This window comes from Chelonia mydas, chromosome 2, assembly GCF_015237465.2.
Source record: "Chelonia mydas isolate rCheMyd1 chromosome 2, rCheMyd1.pri.v2, whole genome shotgun sequence".
NCBI lineage: Eukaryota > Metazoa > Chordata > Testudines > Cheloniidae > Chelonia > Chelonia mydas.
In genome coordinates this window covers 214305285-214322597 of record NC_057850.1, presented here as the reverse complement: position 1 = coordinate 214322597, position 17313 = coordinate 214305285, and the positions used below count along the sequence as shown (strand labels likewise).

At 41.5% G+C, this 17313-nt stretch overlaps 1 protein-coding gene across 6 annotated transcripts in view; it reads left to right on the top strand.

Moving 5' to 3' along the window:
- The window catches only part of DYNC1I1 (dynein cytoplasmic 1 intermediate chain 1), a 256182-nt gene that overhangs the window by 230884 nt on the left and 7985 nt on the right, over positions 1–17313 (top strand). The window lies entirely within an intron of this gene.

Here is a 17313-nt window from a genome sequence, read left to right as displayed (position 1 = left end):
GTTAATTAATTAATTAATATTTCCAATATTTGTCATACCACTGAATGTTAGAAAACATCATACATTTATGTGCATGAGAAGGACGCTTCCCTTTGGTGATCCAGATGGTTTTTAATGGTGTCATTGATTTGGAGTGGTACACAACTTTGAAATGTACCTTTAAATACAGCTAAGTTTAGCTGTTTAATTCCAGATCTGAAGAAGAAATCTTTTTCAAATGTCTTGTGATTTATTCTCACTATTTATGTTTTATTGTCAATAAGTGTTTGGTTTTTGGCTACATTTACTAGGGATAGAAGAATATAAAACATTACAATATAAAAGGTACAAAAGATAGATAATATAATATAATATAAAATATTCCAAACACTCCCCTCTAGGATTCACCTTTTGCATTTCAGTAACTCATATTTCATGACTGACTCCACTTTATCTACCGATACAGATTTTTCTCATCATGACATATAAAGCACCACTCAGTATCCCTGATACCATTGCCTGAATATTTACAGTGGCTCCAACAACAGAAAACGGAGAGGTGGTGGTTTGGGGGTTAGCAGATGCATGTGTGGTGTGAAATAGCAGGATAAAGATTCCGTCTTTTAAGGCTGTTTTCAATTTCCTCTACTACATACAAAAAGTAAGCTGAAGTATGTTGTGCATGGATGGAGCCTGTCTCTTTGTTGATGAATGCAGTATGAAATGTTCAGCTGCATTACGATTCTTTGGAATAGTCAAGGGTGAATCTCTGAGCAATCAGCCTTTATGTAGAGAATTTGTTTTCATCATTATCTGTGATAGGATACTGGGGTATCCATCTCTACACAGTAGGGAAACATTACAGAATGCATTGAGTATTATCTGTAACTCGCATAAAGTGATTTTATGGCCCAGAGCAAAGTTGCTTGAGCATGACTCATATTTTTGGATTGCATATGCTTGTGCAGGAGGTGCCTTTCCTCACAAATGGCTGCTGAAACTTCTTGCTATATAATTTCTAAATTGTCTAAAGTTATTACACTCAAATGTCCACTACAGTACTGGCAGGGGAGACCGTTTTATTTATTTATTTTTTTTGTATTATTTCTCTGAAGTGATGGGTTTTTTTCCCCGTTTCTAAGTGATATGACAGACTATTGCAATATTTGCAATGCAATATAGTCCGGTCTTGTCTATTGTCTAGACAGGCTATAGAAATGTCTCTTTGACTTATCATACTCCAAACCATTCATAAGGTTGTTTCTCTCTGCAAGATTAATCATGAGAAAATGGACTTTATCCAGAGGGAGTAATATTTACATTGTTTTTCTTTTTTTCTGCATAATCAGAAAAATACTACCTGCAAAATTAATCTCAGGGATACACTCCTCATGAAAAATAAAGGCGTACTTATATTATTTGTAAAAAGAGAGTAATCGGTATTCAGGTCTGAGAGTCCAGATCAGTGTTGTATGATGAAGACCAGTGATACTCCGACCTCAGTGGTTCAGGAGCCAAATTAGTGATCAACATTACTCAAGAGAGCCACAGCAGTGTGAATACATTGTTTCATTCAGTATTGTTTTCCTCGTTTTACATATGGGAAAATGGAGGAACAATGAGGATTCCTCCCCCCACCACCCCCAATTGCTGCCTCGTTGATTCCCATTTCTGTTTTTAAAAAGGGGTTGAAAGGGTTACTGATACCCTAGCAGGGCAACTCCTGTCATTACTAAGGGCTTAGCTACACTTGCGAGTTAGAGTGCATTAAAGCAGCCCCAGGCACCCTAGCTCACTACCCGTCCACACTGGCAAGGCACGTAGAGCGCTCTGACTCCATGGCTAGAGTGCTCCTGGTACTCCACTTGGCGAGAAGATTAACGCTTGTTGTGCCTTGGCTGAAATGCCCGGGTGTCAGTATGGACGAGGTGTTGCATTACTGTGCTCTGATCAGCCTCCGGAAATGTCCCATAATCCCCTTAAGTCAAGTGGCCACTCTTCTTATTGTTTTGAACTCGCTGTAGGAATACGGAAATGCCCTTTGAAAGCTCCATTTCTGAAAGCTCCATTTCAGATAAGCCAGCTGCTTATCTGCCTCAAGACAAAGGAACCATTACTGTGGAATTGTGTGTGTGTGAGAGAGAGAGCGAGGTTGGGGCGGGAGGGGAGAGTCTGCTGCTGTCTGAACTTACAAGACAGCACACTGACATGCTCTCAGATTCCCCAAAACCCATTCTCTCTCCCCCCACATACACGCAACACACTCCCTGTCACACTCCATCCCCCCCCATTTGAAAAGCACATTGCAGCCACTTGCATGCTGGGATAGCTACCACAATGCACTGCTCTCTGTGGCTGTTTCAAGAGTGCTAATGTGGCCATGCCAGTGCGCTTGTAGCTGTCAGTGTGGACAGACTGCAGCGCTTTCCCTACTGCGCTCTATGAAGGCTGGTTTAACTGAAAGCGCTCTACATCTGCAAGTGTAGACATGTCCTAAGAGTCACTAGAGCTAGCCTAAGTCAGATGCAGACATACTCAGCAATCAGAGTGCCAGTTTAAATCACTAATAGGATTTCATACTGGTGGCCCTGAGAACAGAAGTTGAAGATAGTGAATAACAGCAGCTTAATTTATTACACCCCCATGTCAGTTCATAAAGAGTCCTCTTAAAAGTAATTCAGATGTAGGTACACTTAGGGCCTGATCTAACTCCTGTTGAAGTCAATGACATCATTGGATCAAGCTCTTAATAAGGGTCTGATGTAGGAAAATATGTTTGCAGCCTTGTCAGTGGTGCAAACTGTGGACACTGACTTCCTGGCAGATTGCCTTATCCAGAAGTAAAATGAAGCCTGCTGAAAAAAGACAATACAGTAGGGAAAAGCATATTGAGGCTGGGAGCTCACTGTCTTGCCGTTCCAGTCCTGTCCCTCCTTTCCTTTCCCTTCATCTCTCCTCACCCTGCCACACAGAGCATGGGAGTGCCTATAACCTCAAGTCTGAAAAAAATGCCCCTAGTGGCACCCTCAACTGGGAGGAGGAGTCACTAAACTCCAACGTAAGGACAAGATGTTTAGAAAGCAAAGCTGACAATCTTACCACAACCCACTAATTCTATACTTATTGGACTATCTAATTCTAATCTAAACTCCTCTTGCCCTCACACTGCCCGGATGGATCGTCTAAGCTGTGTAGATATTTATTCCTCACTGAACATCTGAGGGTATGTCTACACTACCCGCCGGATTGGTGGGCAGCGATCGATCCAGTGGGGATCGATTTATCGTGTCTAGTCTAGACACGATAAATTGACCCCCGAGTGCTCTCCCGTCATCTCCCGTACTCCAGCTCCGCGAGAGGCGCAGGCGGAGTCGACGGAGGAGCAGCAGCAGTTGACTCACCGTGGTGAAGACACCATGGTAAGTCAATCTAAGTACATCGACTTCAGCTACGTTATTCATGTAGCTGAAGTTGTATAACTTAGATCGATCCCCCCACAGCGTAGAGCAGGGCTTAGTGTCTCTCTTAGGGATCAGTCCTGCACCAGTATAGTCAATGGGAGCTTTGTATTGCTTTGAATGGGAAGAGGCCCTTAATCAGGAGCATTGTCTCCATTGCAGGAGTGCTCCTCGGCAGCTTTCCTCTTTTCTTATCATGGACAACAGTGGCCTCCCCCCTTGTGCCTTGATCTATTGGGATTTGCCCTCCCTGCTCATCTTTTTAAACTGTCTCAGTCCAAGTGGTTGCTGCATGGCTCCTCTCTTCTTTTTCAGTGGCTGATTTTTTAAACAGAGTTGTTAGCAGAGAAATCTGGATTTTTTGAGGCCGTGGGCCCTTTAAAATTCACCCCTAACTATAGTGAGTCATAATCAGCATTCATTAGTGCCAGGGTACACTGTGCTCTGAAGTGGAAAGAGTCTCTAGGATTACATCGCTCAGAAGGCAGCAGGCTGCTTTGCAGAGATCCTACATATGCTCAGCAAAAATAGTCAGATACCATATTTTTCGTATTTGCCCAGTCTTTAAAACCTACCCTATTCTTCTTCTTGTTACATTCCAGATACTACATTGGATTGGCCATATTGTTGCTAAATGGTGGTTTCTTGTACCCACAGTTCAAGAAGGATGTTAATAAATTGGAGAAGGTTCAGAGAAGAGCCACAAGAATGATTAAAGGATTAGAAAACCTGCCTTATTAGTGATAGACTGAAGGAACTCAATCTATTTGTCTTAACAAAAAGAAGGTTAAAGGGTGACTTGATTAATCTATAAGTATCTACATGGGGTAGAAATATTTAGTAGATGGGCTCTTCAGTCTAGCATAGAAAGGCATAACACAATTCAATGGCTGAAAGCTGAAGTTAGGACAATTCAGGCTGGAAATAAGATTTAAATTTTTAACAGTGAGAGTGATTAACCACTGGAACAGTTTACCAAGGGTCCTGGTGGATTCGCTATCACTGAAAATTTTAAAATCAGGATTGGATGTTTTTCTAAAAGATCTGCTCAAGGAATTATTATGGGAAAGTTCTGTAGCCTATGTTATACAGGAGGCCAGACTAGATGATCACAGTGTCTCTTCTGGCCTTGGAATCTATGAACTGAAAAAAGAAGATATGTTGAGTTGAACATCATCCAAAAGCACAATCATGTTTAAAATCATATTTTGTAAAATAATAAAATCCACTTTTCCTACACAAATGAACTGGGGCACAAAACTGACATGACAAGCTTGGAACAGAGCAGGAAACCTATTCTGATATCAAATTAAAGCGATGAGGTTCTTATCTTGTTAGTTCCATCACTGTTTTTATTCTGTCTTCTAGAGAGCAGTAGAATTTGCATCTGTGATTTCTAATTAAAATATATGGTGTTTAGAGAACCTCATATGGCCTATCTGCAAACATCAGATCTAGAGCCCAAACTTGCATTCCTTGCTCAGTCAGAATTCCCTTTGAGATCATGGATGTTTACCCAAGTAAGGACTTTAGGATAAGGCCCTTCTGTTTTGACAGGTTATCAATCGATGATCTCTATGACATCACAAGTGCAGAAACATGGGTGATGAGACAGAGCCCATGACCACGGAATTAAAAATAATGGGGATATATTCAGTTAAACCAGATAATGTTGTCTTTTACAGTATGTATTTTTAGTTGTTTGATTTTGACATCGTGTCTGAAAATAACTGAACACATTTATTTTCACAGTGAGGGGTCTATTTTCTCTTCCATGCTTGTGTTTTACGCCCATTAGCATTAATGGGAGTCATGTGCATGCTTCCAGGGGAGAATAGACTTAAATAATCCATATATATGTGCACGTGTGGTGGTTTGTGAGAACAACTTGTAGATCAGTAGCTGATGGCTTAAAAAATTGAGGGTTGGGGGAATCGGATTCTTTCAGTGTGACAGGATCTTAAACATACTTAATTCAATCAGAAAATATAACCAGCCGTTAATGAGTGTTCGTTCCTGCTAGATCGGAATAAGTTCACTTTCACAGGACTTATAATTGTGATATATTTTTTGAAAAGACTGTATGTAAAATGTACCATGAGTCAATTTGGCTTCTGTTGTCTTACAGCTTCTTTACTCGGTAGCCAGGGCTCTACATGGTAATAGTTGATTTTAGAACATGGACCATTGACTGTAGATTTATTCACATGCCCCGATGATTGATTGATAGACCTAACTGTGCATGCTTCAGTGATGTTACACAGATGCTGCTGTCCTAAATATTCTCTATCAACCATGTTTGCTGCTTATCTGAACTGAGTTAGAATGTTGTTTGTAGCTCCAGTTGCGAAAGCAGCAGCTTCTCTTCCACCTTCCATTATTTTTTTTCTCCATTAATCCTTTCAGGGGAAGAATTTGATAGTGGTGGGGAAAATAGATAGAAATTTCAGATCAATAATCTGTTAGTTGATGGTAGTAAAACATAGAATTTGGGAAAAAAAGAAAAAGCGTTTTTGACACAAGGAGAGAAATTATGATCTAAAAGAGTGTTTGAAGTTGTAATTTAGAGAGGCCTATTATCACATATGACTTGTTTCATTAGACTAATTAACTAATGGAAATAAGAGTGGTTGCATCTGTTTGGCAGGGTTATCAGACAGGTTAGTGTTAGGGTCAGTAGCAATCAGGATCCAACTGGAGAAAAGTAAGACATGATATTCCCCAGACTCCACCCACAAACCAAGTTCCACCCCCTGGAGACACCAGAAAGAGAAATCATTCACAGTAAACTGTGCAGATCTTCATTAAAAGATAATCTTGCTCCTTTCTTGCATGCTTTGACCAGTAGTGAAATAATTAACAGTTAAAAGGAGCAATCCACATCTCTTTCAGTGCTGTTGTTTCAGGCTTTCTGCAGACTCAGGTATACATTGTGGCACTGGTTTATATGTGGTTCAAATTCTGAAATGTATCTTTGTCACTATAAGGGCTAGAGTTTTTATTATTTTAAAAATGAAGCAAATCTTAGATTCTGGGATTCAAGAAGGCAGCTACCTGAAAGGGAAAAAAAGTACCCACTTACCCAGCCACCACAGATCAGTCCATTTCAGTCCCTGATAGCCGTGATGTTAATGAAACCCAGAGAAAAAGATAACTCCGTTGACTACTTTATGTGCAGGCTGAAAAGCTTGGAAAAAATTACAAAAAAAAAAAAAAAGTTCAGGAAAGGGTTGGAAAGTCTTAGGTGTATATCATCTCTTCAACACTGTAGCATGGAGAGAGAAAGTAAGAGCAGCTATTGGTAAAATCTAGCTGGAAGGAGGGATCATTCCTCCTTCTCCCCAAGATGGTGGTGACCGTCTGTGTAAATACATTGTGCTCAGGCCTCGGGGATGATTTTGAGAGGCATGGCCAGCGGGTGGGGAAGTAGCTGCTCTCTGAATCATGCCGGCAAACTGGTGGTGTTGTAAGCAGTGGCATAGCTAGGAGTGGAAATTTGGATGGGCCCCAACTTATGATGGACAGGCAATGAGCAAAGGTCTGATGTCACAGCCAGTCATGTGAAATGAATATATTCTATATTATTGCATATTATATCGCATTTGAATGCCGGGAGCAGGATTGTCGGGGGATAGCTAGGTTAGACCAGGGCCTTGAGTGCAGGGAGCCTGGGGGCAGAGCTGGCCAGTGGAGAGAGGAGCAGGCCACTTAGCCCCACAGGCAGGCATGGTTTAAGCTGGAGTGGGCAGGGGGGTTGGTTGGCACCTGCATGGGGCCCGGCTCTCGCTGAAGTTGTCTGGGCTGGGAGAAGTTGCAGCCCTGGGTGGAGGCAACAATGGGGCTGGATGGGCTGCCGCTCTCCACACTTTGCTGGCCACAGCATTCCGCAGACAGTCCAAGAGCCACCTGCTATTGAGCCAGGAGTTCCTGATCCACAACCAGCTTCTTCATTCACACAGGCTCATATCTGGGTGGGCCTGGGTGCTCCGTGAGCAGGCTGTGGCCCACCCAAGCCCACCAGTGGCTATGCCCCATTCTGCTCCCACTGAAGTCAGGGATAAAATTTCCTTTGACGTCAATGGCAGCAGAATCAGCCCCAAATATCTGCTCTGTGGATTGCGAGATTCAGAGCAGGGAGCACTGCATGAGGAGACCATAGAGAGGGACTAGCATTCCACATATGTACCCTGAGTTTCACAGATTTCACCATGGATCTTGGGTCGTCCATGGGGTCAGAGGGTCACAACGAGGGTCTCATCTCTGCAGCTAAAAACCTCTCCACCCCCAGGGGATGATAGATCACAAACTGTATGTTTCATCTTGTGGGGTTTTCCAGGAGAGTTTTCTCCTGCGGTAGATCCTTCCTGAGGAGACATGATAGGGCTCTGACGTGATTTACAGTGGTTTAAGAAAGACATTTTTGCTTCAATACTGACATTGGATTCCACAATTTGTAAACGTTTTATTATAAACATCCAAGATGAAACACTAGAATTAAAAGTAACTTTTAGAATGTCTGACAGCAGAATGGCTCAAGTACGTATTCTGGATATGTAACATAAAGCACTGCCAAGCAGTAACATAAAGTGACTCAGACAGAGTTTCACTAGGAAGGGTTGGATACAAAGCTAGTGTCAGAATATAATTATTGTAATGAACAGCAGAATCCGGGTATAAATGATTGTGAAGTGGAAGTAACCAAGGGTTTGATCCTGCTCCCAGTGAAGTCAAGGGGAATTTTGCCATTGACATCTATGGTATCAGGATGAGGACATTTGATTCCAGTGGATCAGGACTTTAGTCTCCTATTATTTTCAAAACAATGTTTTAACCAAGCTATAACCCAGACTGGTTGCTGCAAAAAGTTCTGAAGAACCATTTTAATTTCTCCCCAGTGTTGTAATGTAGTTGGAGGCTAAAAAGGAAGGGGGTGGGAGGGGGCTCATAGAGGAAGAAAAGACAGGATACAACAAATGCATGGTTTTCACATGGCTTACATTTAGGCAATGATCATTTTGCTTTATATGAAAAAGTGAGAGAACAGCTTAGTCATCCCATGCCTACTTATTTATATTTTAAATAGAAATAGTTGCACCAGTGACTGATGTATCCAGTGTTCACAAAGGTATTTTTGAAGTAGCTTAAATAAGAACTCCCTAATGAAAAAAATGCACTGTTTTGAAATCAGTCAATTTAATTACTGTGTTTTATGAAAGCCATTACCCATTGCTGATTACTAGAGTGATAAAATCTTTAAGCTTTGGTAGCCTCCATAGGGGGTGAGCTGATCTAAGTAGCGCAGAGTCCAGTCATTATCACCCTAAATACTTGTGTTTCTCATTACAATATTCATTACCTTAGGTTACTTTGGATGCATTGGTGTGTTTCCCCAGTGGAGAAATAACACTATATTAAGTTAAAACTTAACATTTAAATCTGTTTTCCAGTTTCAAATTGGGCTTATTCATATCCATTCACAAATATACTTATGTGCGGGTATGTATGGGAGTAATGTCCATATCTTAAATGGTAAAAAAAAAATGTGATTTATCTTGTACCTTCAATCTCTCTCTCTCTCCTTCATCTGCATAGTTTCTGAGAGCCTCACACTCATTAATGGATTATGTTCTCACGACACCCCTCTGAACTAGGGAAATATTATGCTCATTTTACACATGGGAAACTGAGGCATGGGGTAGCTTAAGTGACTGGCTCAAAGACACACAACACGTGTATAGCTGGACTGGGAACTGAACCTAGATACCTTCAGTACCAGTCCAGTGCCCCGTCTACTAGACTGTGTTTCCCTTCCTCTTCCAGATTTGTCCTTTTTACTGCTTCACCTGCACTCTGCCCTGCTGACCCACATCCATTGCAGACTCCTCCTAGTGTTCTAAACCTTTGAGCAGCTTCAAACATCTGCCATTGTTTTCAAGGTGATCTGCCAAAGGCTTTTTTAAAACCCAGAATTGTGTTTATATCAGCATAGGTGCTAGAACTAGGGGTGCTCCCGTGCCCCCTGGCTCAAAGTGTTTTCCATTGTATAGAGGGTTTACAGATTGGCTAAATGAGTCTCAGCACCCCCACTGTACAAATTGATCCAGCATTCCTGTATATCAGTTTTTGTTTCTTTGAAAAGACTTGAAACCTGTATGCATGGAGGTTTCTAACAATATTTTCTGCTTATTTACCATATAAATATGAGGAATGTTAATTCTTACCTTCCCTGGTTTTGCTGGAGGACTCCTTGGGAGTCTCAGGAAATGTTTCAGGTGAGCTTTATGCCTAACTGGCAGGAAGGGAGTTGGAATCTCTAAGAAATATATCCTTTCTCTCAAATGTTAGCTAGGTATTCGAGTTAGAGGCATTAACAAAAACAACCAAAAATTCGGGTTTTAAACTGTATGATTTAAAAGCCCTTTGACTCTTAATTGCTCAGCTTTCAGTCTCTTATGATGTAACTTGTCACTAGTTCTCCAGATGTAACATTTCACTAGGTCTCCAGAGAGTTTGCTAGAGGAGACAAGACTTGGATTTCTAATATGAAACAAGAAAACATCTCCTAGTCCTTTTGCTATATGGTAAAGAAGCAAAAAAAGGTTCAACTCCAAGTGTTTTTGTTATTGTGTCACATTTAAAACAGCCTCATGTTTCCTATTTTCCCCACAAAGGCCCAGATCCTCCCCTGTGGAGAGGGAGAGCAAACAAACTACATATAACAGATGTTAATCATGTAGCTTATTCCACTGCTAGTAGGTGCTCAGATGCTGTGGGAGAGGAGAAAATAGACTAGGGGGTCATCCTGTCCCCCATGGTAAAACCTGCAGGAGGAGGAGCAAGGTCACAGATACCCTCCCACATCACCCAGCCCAGGGACGAGGGGTAGGGGAGAAGATTTGCCCCCTTGCAGAAAAGGCAGCGGGGCTGGCTGCAAACCTGACACGTCGCTTTCTCTGGAGGCTCTGTGTATTTGCACTAGCTCAGGCCCCAGTAGTGGCTCCCCACCTGTGGCTGCCCTGAAATCCTGTGGGGAGGCTCTGTGGAAAAAATAATTCACTCCCAGGCTTTCCTGAGTAGAGGAGGTAGAATGGCAGCCTCACCCAGTCCCTCAGCACTGACCCTGGGTGGGTTGAATTAAATATAGCAGAGCAGCTGAATGCTGACAGTGAAAACTTGCACCTTAAAATAATCAATTAGTGTACAGGAATAATAAAAAATTCACAGGAAGATTCCCCCCCCCCATTGTAAAAACCATTGTGAATGTATAGACATAAGCCCCATTTTAAACGTTAGGTTTTAACCTAATATAGTGTTGTTCCACTGGGACAACCCACCAATGCTTATGAGAAGACTGGTAAATGTACATAGCTCGTATGTAATGCAGAGTATCAAGGGAAAATATTTCATGCTGAATTCACTTAAATATGTTAGTATGTGTGCAGGGCGTTCATGCACTCTCATTGTGGGGATAAATGCTTCATGGAGATAAACCTTCTGATAAGAGCTAGTTTGTATAATTAATCTTCTGTGGTTTCAACCTGCCGCATTCAACAGCAATTTGGGTTCAGAGGAAGTCCTTAATTATGGTGTTAATTAATTAGTTATGGGTTACAAAATTGTTGCATTTAATAGTACAAAGCTATTGAATTCATGATTTAGAAAAAGAGCCACTTAGCCTAAAAACCACAGCTGAGGATGCAGAGACACTTGGACCCTTAACATATACTACCCAACAGCTACGGTTGCACATCTGAAGTTTAATTTTTCTGTCTGATAAGTTGTGTCACACTGTCTGGAGTGGCTCACAACCGTGAATGCCAACCTCAGGGAAGACTGTCAAGAAGCAGGGCAAAAACTCCAAACTGTTTGTATGTTCTATAGTTAGATTTCATCAACCCAGTAACAAGTGTGAACTCCTAAAGCACTATAGTAGTCCCACCACGAAGTCATAGACAGTCCCCTTGGGATTCCGGTCTATCTTGCCACCCAGGAAAGCTGGACTTCATGATAGATGGTTCCTTACCCCAAAACTAACAACAACGAGGTTACTCCCAGTACCAAAAGACGAGTCACTTACCCCAGGTCAATTGTACTCAGATCTCAAAGCAAAGACAACACTTGTAGCCAATCCTGTAACAAACTCACTAAAGGTTTAGTAATTAGGAAAAAGAAATGAGTTGTTAATAAGGTTAAAGCAGGTAAACATACACACACAAATGAAGCACTATCTTGAATTCTAAAGGTAATAGAAGCTTCTCTAATAAGCAAGCTTTTATGTATTTTAGGGCCAACCCAAGCCAAGCAGCTTGGGTTTCTCTTGCTTTTGTTTAGGAACCTTTGTCCAAACAGCATAAAGATACCAATTTCTCCTTAACAGGAATTTTTATGCCCTTCTCCCAAAATTCAAGCTGAGATGGGACACGGGCTTGTGCACATACCCTCTTCAGGGTACTTGTGGCACCTGAGAGACTAACAAATTTATTTGAGCATAAGCTTTCGTGAAGTGAGCTCTAGCTCTCAAAAGCTTATGCTCAAATAAATTTGTTAGTCTCTAAGGTGCCACAAGTCCTCCTTTTCTTTTTGCGAATACAGACTAACACGGCTGCTACTCTGAAACCTCTTCAGGGTGTGGGTGTGTGGGGGGGAGCAATCAACAGAGTCTTTTGTCCAGAATGGCTTGTCTGATGTCGATAGACCTTCTGTTGGGGAGGAGATAACACCTCTTATGGTAAACTAGCACTTGGTAATACTTCTCCCTGACTGTGAGGAAATTACAAACTTGACAAACCTTTTTATAGTTACAGAACAAACATTCAAACATTACCTTATAACATGTGATACAGGTATTATAAGTAAGATTAATACATGCAGCATCCTACAAGCATCCTATAAAATCTCAACACTGAATACATTCTTATAACGCTAATATTTATTTCAACAGTACTAATGCACAGGTGAGCCAGACTGGTTTCCAGCTATGCATTTGTCAATGTTCAGTAAGGCCCAAGGCCTTGGCATGAGCTGGCACTTGGACTGCCAGCATCACAGGTTGTATTGTATTGGTGTGTGCTTGGTGTATATACAGTGTACTTTGAAGGACAGCAGTGTGACTTTAAAACAAAAATCAGCTACTTCACATTGATGCTTTCAAAGAAATGAAATCTAGGTAATGGCAGCAGTTCTTATGCAAACCAAAAGTACTGTACACCTAGTAGGCAGGGTTTGTTTGTGTTAGTAGAACTCACTTGCAGGCCCCTGCCAGGTGAGAGTCCACTGAAAGCTGAGTAGTAGTGGAAAAAGTCTCCACAAATCCCTGTTCAGCTAGGAACCCTAGACTGAGCCATATATTCATAGGCTATAAGGGACCGCTGTGACCATCTAGTCTGACCACTTGCATAATGGAGGCCGTAGAACTTCTCCAAAATAATTCTTGTTTAAGATGGAGCAGTTAGAAAAACATCCATTCTTGGTTTCAAAATTGCCAGTGATGGAGAATCCCCCAGAACCTTTGGGTAAGTTGTTCCAGTGGTTAATTACGCTCACAATTAATGTGCCCGGAGGCTGGATAGCATGGAAGGACAGCGCTGGCCCGGAATGGGATGGGGTCAGGCCAACCAGTAGATGCGTAATTCATTTCTTTTTCTAGGTGGCCCTGGCCTGAATTTCAAGCTGCTCTCCTCTGGTAGAACCCCAGAGGCAAATCCTCTTTCCATTGCTGCTGCCCCTGTTGACACAGAGGGGGATAGTTATATGCTCAGTGGCCCATTGAGTTGAATCTCCAGAATGGCTGGCTCCAAGCATTCAAAAATCACGTCGGCCCTCTCTCCCCCAAAATCATGAGATTTTAAAAAATAATAGGTGTTGGGGTTTTATTTGGTTTCTGGTTTTGAGCCCTTTGGATTCACATTTTTCAAGCTTTTCTCTGCAACCTTGAGGATTAGAAACATCCTTTTTTAAATGAATGCTGAGATTCTAATGAGCTTTAAGTGAATGCTGAGAGTCACATGGCTCCAGGATTTGGAACTTTAAGAAAAAACATTAAATATCCTGAGTCTTGCACTAAAATTGCAGCAGTTGGCAACACTGAAAAAAGGAAATTGAACTGGAGCTGGGAATCTTATAGGAGACAGATGACGTTGGGGGTGGGGGAGAGTGTTTCACTCGGGTAGTGAAGCACCCAATACGTTTATAGTGCTGTAGAATCTGTTAATAATAAATAACTTGGAAACCCTTGCTCCCCAGGACAGCCCTACTGTGGAGGCAACATGGGTAGCTTCTGTGGAGCCTGGCAGAGCTGTGATGTTGTCCCTCTTACACACATACTTAGTGACTGGCCATTACATTTAATTAAAGTAGCCTCATATTAGATTCTTTGTGTGTGTCTGTTTAGAGGGGAGCGGCCTAGTAAACACTGAGCATTCTCCCACTCCCATTGAAGACTTCATAGGTTTCAGTGGAAGCAAGTGCAGGTAGGAGAAAATAGCCATGAAATGGGTGGTGAAAGCACCACAGTTTCACTTGGGTCAACCTGGAAGCCTTATCCTCCATCTTTTGCATGTCAGAGCCCCCTTTACACATATGCTTGGTGGGCTCAGTAAGGGGGATTGCCTTCTGTTGAATGCTGACCGCACTTTGCACACCCTTCCCCTGCAAAATTAAACCAAGCAATGCACATGCTGGGAGCCCATTCCTGCAGGCATAATTCACCTGCTCCTTTACCCACGTGACTAGGCCCACTGACCTCATTGAGATTGTTCATGTCCATGTTGTTTTTAATTCAACAAGCAGGAGATTATAAGACACTCCTGAGATTTAAAAAAAAAAAAAGACCCAAGAGAACATTCCTACCTATCAGCCTATCTCCTGGTGGCTGTTCAACCCTTTTCTCCTTAGCACAGCACTAATGCAGGATCTCAATGTGTTCATCATGTCACTTAAAAATAACAGAAGAGATTCTGTTTTAAACTACAGCTTGGAAGTGAATTTGTTTGAGACCCTGGGTGTAAGGTCTTTGTAAGTGTGTATGGCAGACTTTGAACCAAAGCTGCTATTTTAGGTGCAGCTGGTGGTGCTGGCTGTAGCTAGTGTTGCCCGACTCTTCTCTTTGCTTATAACTTTACCAATTATTCAGGCTGAAACTTTCAGTGCTTGGCATCTGCTTCAGGCTAAACTTTTTTGGAAAGACAGTTCCGCCAAGCTTGAGATCAGGGAAAAGAATATAAGGTTTTTTGTTTTTTGTTTTTTTTTTAACATGGGCAAAATTAACAGCTGTTTTGTTGAAAAGCTCGAGTGTCTCCCTGCTTTAGAACAGCCATGCAGTAAGGGACGCTAATTCAGCAGGGGACAATTTAGCAAATTGTTGGCCTGTCATCAGGGCTGGGTCTTTTGCTGCTTTTGTGGAAAAACACACCTTTGGAAGAAAATCCCTTGAAATTTGATTACATGATCCCATACTGTTTCTTCCCAGGACTCCTGTGGGACGTGGACTGAGGATGAATCAGGGTTGTGTAGTGATGCAGGCTATTTTCTGTGGGACCCCTGCCTCATTTGTTTCAGAAGTTGGCAGGTATGCAGTGAATGAGGCAAGAAGCTGCCCAAGAAGAAAGGATGGACTCATGGTTAAGGCATTTGAATACTATGGTAGAGAACTGGGTTCCAGCCTTGCTTCTGCGGCATCATTCCTGTCTGAAGCTAGGCAAGTCATTTAAACCAAACTTTTCACAGGTGGTCACTAATCGTGTGTCCCTTGTTTTCAGGGTGCCTGACTTGAGACCCTGGTGTCTGATTTGCAGAAGTCCTGAGTGCTAAAAGGCAGTGGTGGATTAATGCATGGGCCCACAGCCTATTTGACATGTGCAGGTGCTGGACATGTCAAATTGGGTACACAAAGTTCCTGCTGGTAATAGCTCACCTTACCTGATCACTCTCGTTACAGTCTGTATGGTAACACCCATTGTTTCATGTTCTCTGTGTATATAAAATCTCCCCACTGTATTTTCCACAGCATGCATCCGATGAAGTGAGCTGTAGCTCACGAAAGCTTATGCTCATATAAATTTGTTGGTCTCTAAGGTGTCACAAGTACTCCTGTTCTTTTTGCGGATACAGACTAACACGGCTGCTACTCTAAAACAAAGTTTATGGCCAGTTTTGATCTTAATATAGGAATTGCCATTCTAGTTGAGACTGAGGTTCCTCCAGCCCAATATACTGTCTCAGACAGTGGCCAGCACCATTTGCTTCAGAGGAAAGTTGAAGAATCCTGCAGTAGAGATGTGGAATAATCTGCTTCCCATTTTAGGTTTCTCATTCCCAGTATGTAAAATGAGGATATTACCTCACCTCATGGAGACGGTGAAAAGAAATTAATATTTGTGAAGCACTGAGATACTGAAATGTTGAGTACCACAGAAAAGCCTTTAAGCACAGTAATATGAATAGAGTGAAGTAAATAAGACCTGGGGCCACCCGTCGACCAGGGATGAGCTAGCAAGATATTGAATAGCTGCTCATTCAGTGAGCATCATCCAGCCTGTGCACTGAATAAGACAGAGGTACTGTGGAGAAAATAGAATGTGGTGTAATGTATTTATAGACCGTAGCATAGTTCATATACACAAGGGGGCAATCGTAATACTGGCATTTCCTACCTTTCAAGTGCTTGGCTTTGCAACTTTAATGCTCTTTTAACATAGTTGTTTGTGTGTAACATATGTATAGTTCACGGCCAATGTTTGAGTATTTTCTGGATGTTAGTGTTGCTCCAACAGAGCTGTGTATCAGACTGAGGAGTTTAAGTTTAAGCAATCAATATTTAAATGTTCAGTTTAAGTTCAAACCCATTACAGAAAGAAAGAATGTTTTGATCATTGTCTTCACGCAAACACTGTAATTCTTTTTAAAGTTGTGTTTTATATCAAGAACAAAATGTACAATCAAATAATAACTTAAAAGCTATTACTTCTTTCTTACAGAAAGAAAATCAAACTTCACATAAGTTATATTCTATTTCTGTTGGAAGATAGAGGTTAAGTATTTTGGTTGTGTAATCTAATCTTTAATCCTTTTTTTACTAGTATAGCACTAGTTAAATCAGATCCTGCTGGAAGTAACTCATAGCAGACATTATTCTAGATGAGGGCTAAGTAATGAACTTCGCAGAAGGCTGGTGTATACTGTGTCTGTGACACTAGACTGACTGCTGTGCGTAGAATAAATGCAGTATTTAGGCTGCTTATGGTATTTCAGTCCTTCGGTTAAGTAAACAAATATACACAGAGCTACACTGGAGTGTATCCTTTGTGGTCTAAACACTATATCTTATTAAAATCATCTGCATGCAGTATGCTGGCTTTGAGTTCTTACCAGTGGTTTCATCCATTGTTAACAGTGATGCTAGGCTCTCCCAAGAGTTAAATACAGTGGTACTGTAGTTATGTGAAAAAAGGTGCCCTTGGTTACATTGGTGGCCATTTCACTGCGTATTACCTCCCACTTTGTTTCCATCCATGTGTGTGGCATAGGGAGTCGTCTGGAAAAATATAGACATTTTTCAATCATATTTTATAATTGATTGAAAAAAAAATCAAAGGGAGTGGACTGGAAAAATATAGACCCTTTTCAAACATACACATGTGTATATATGCTTGAGAAAAATATCAAAGGCATTTTGCAACTGAGTTCAGTAGGGCAAGCTCAGGCCCAAAATGGGTGTGTGCATAGAAATGTTTGTATATGTAGATATTATTTTTGCTTTGACGTGCAGCATTGAAATTAGTGATAAAATACTTATTCACTGAATTTGGATTGGAGTGGATGCCTTAGGGTGAATTATAACTGTCTGGATTTTTTATGTGTAAACTTACGGGCCTGATCT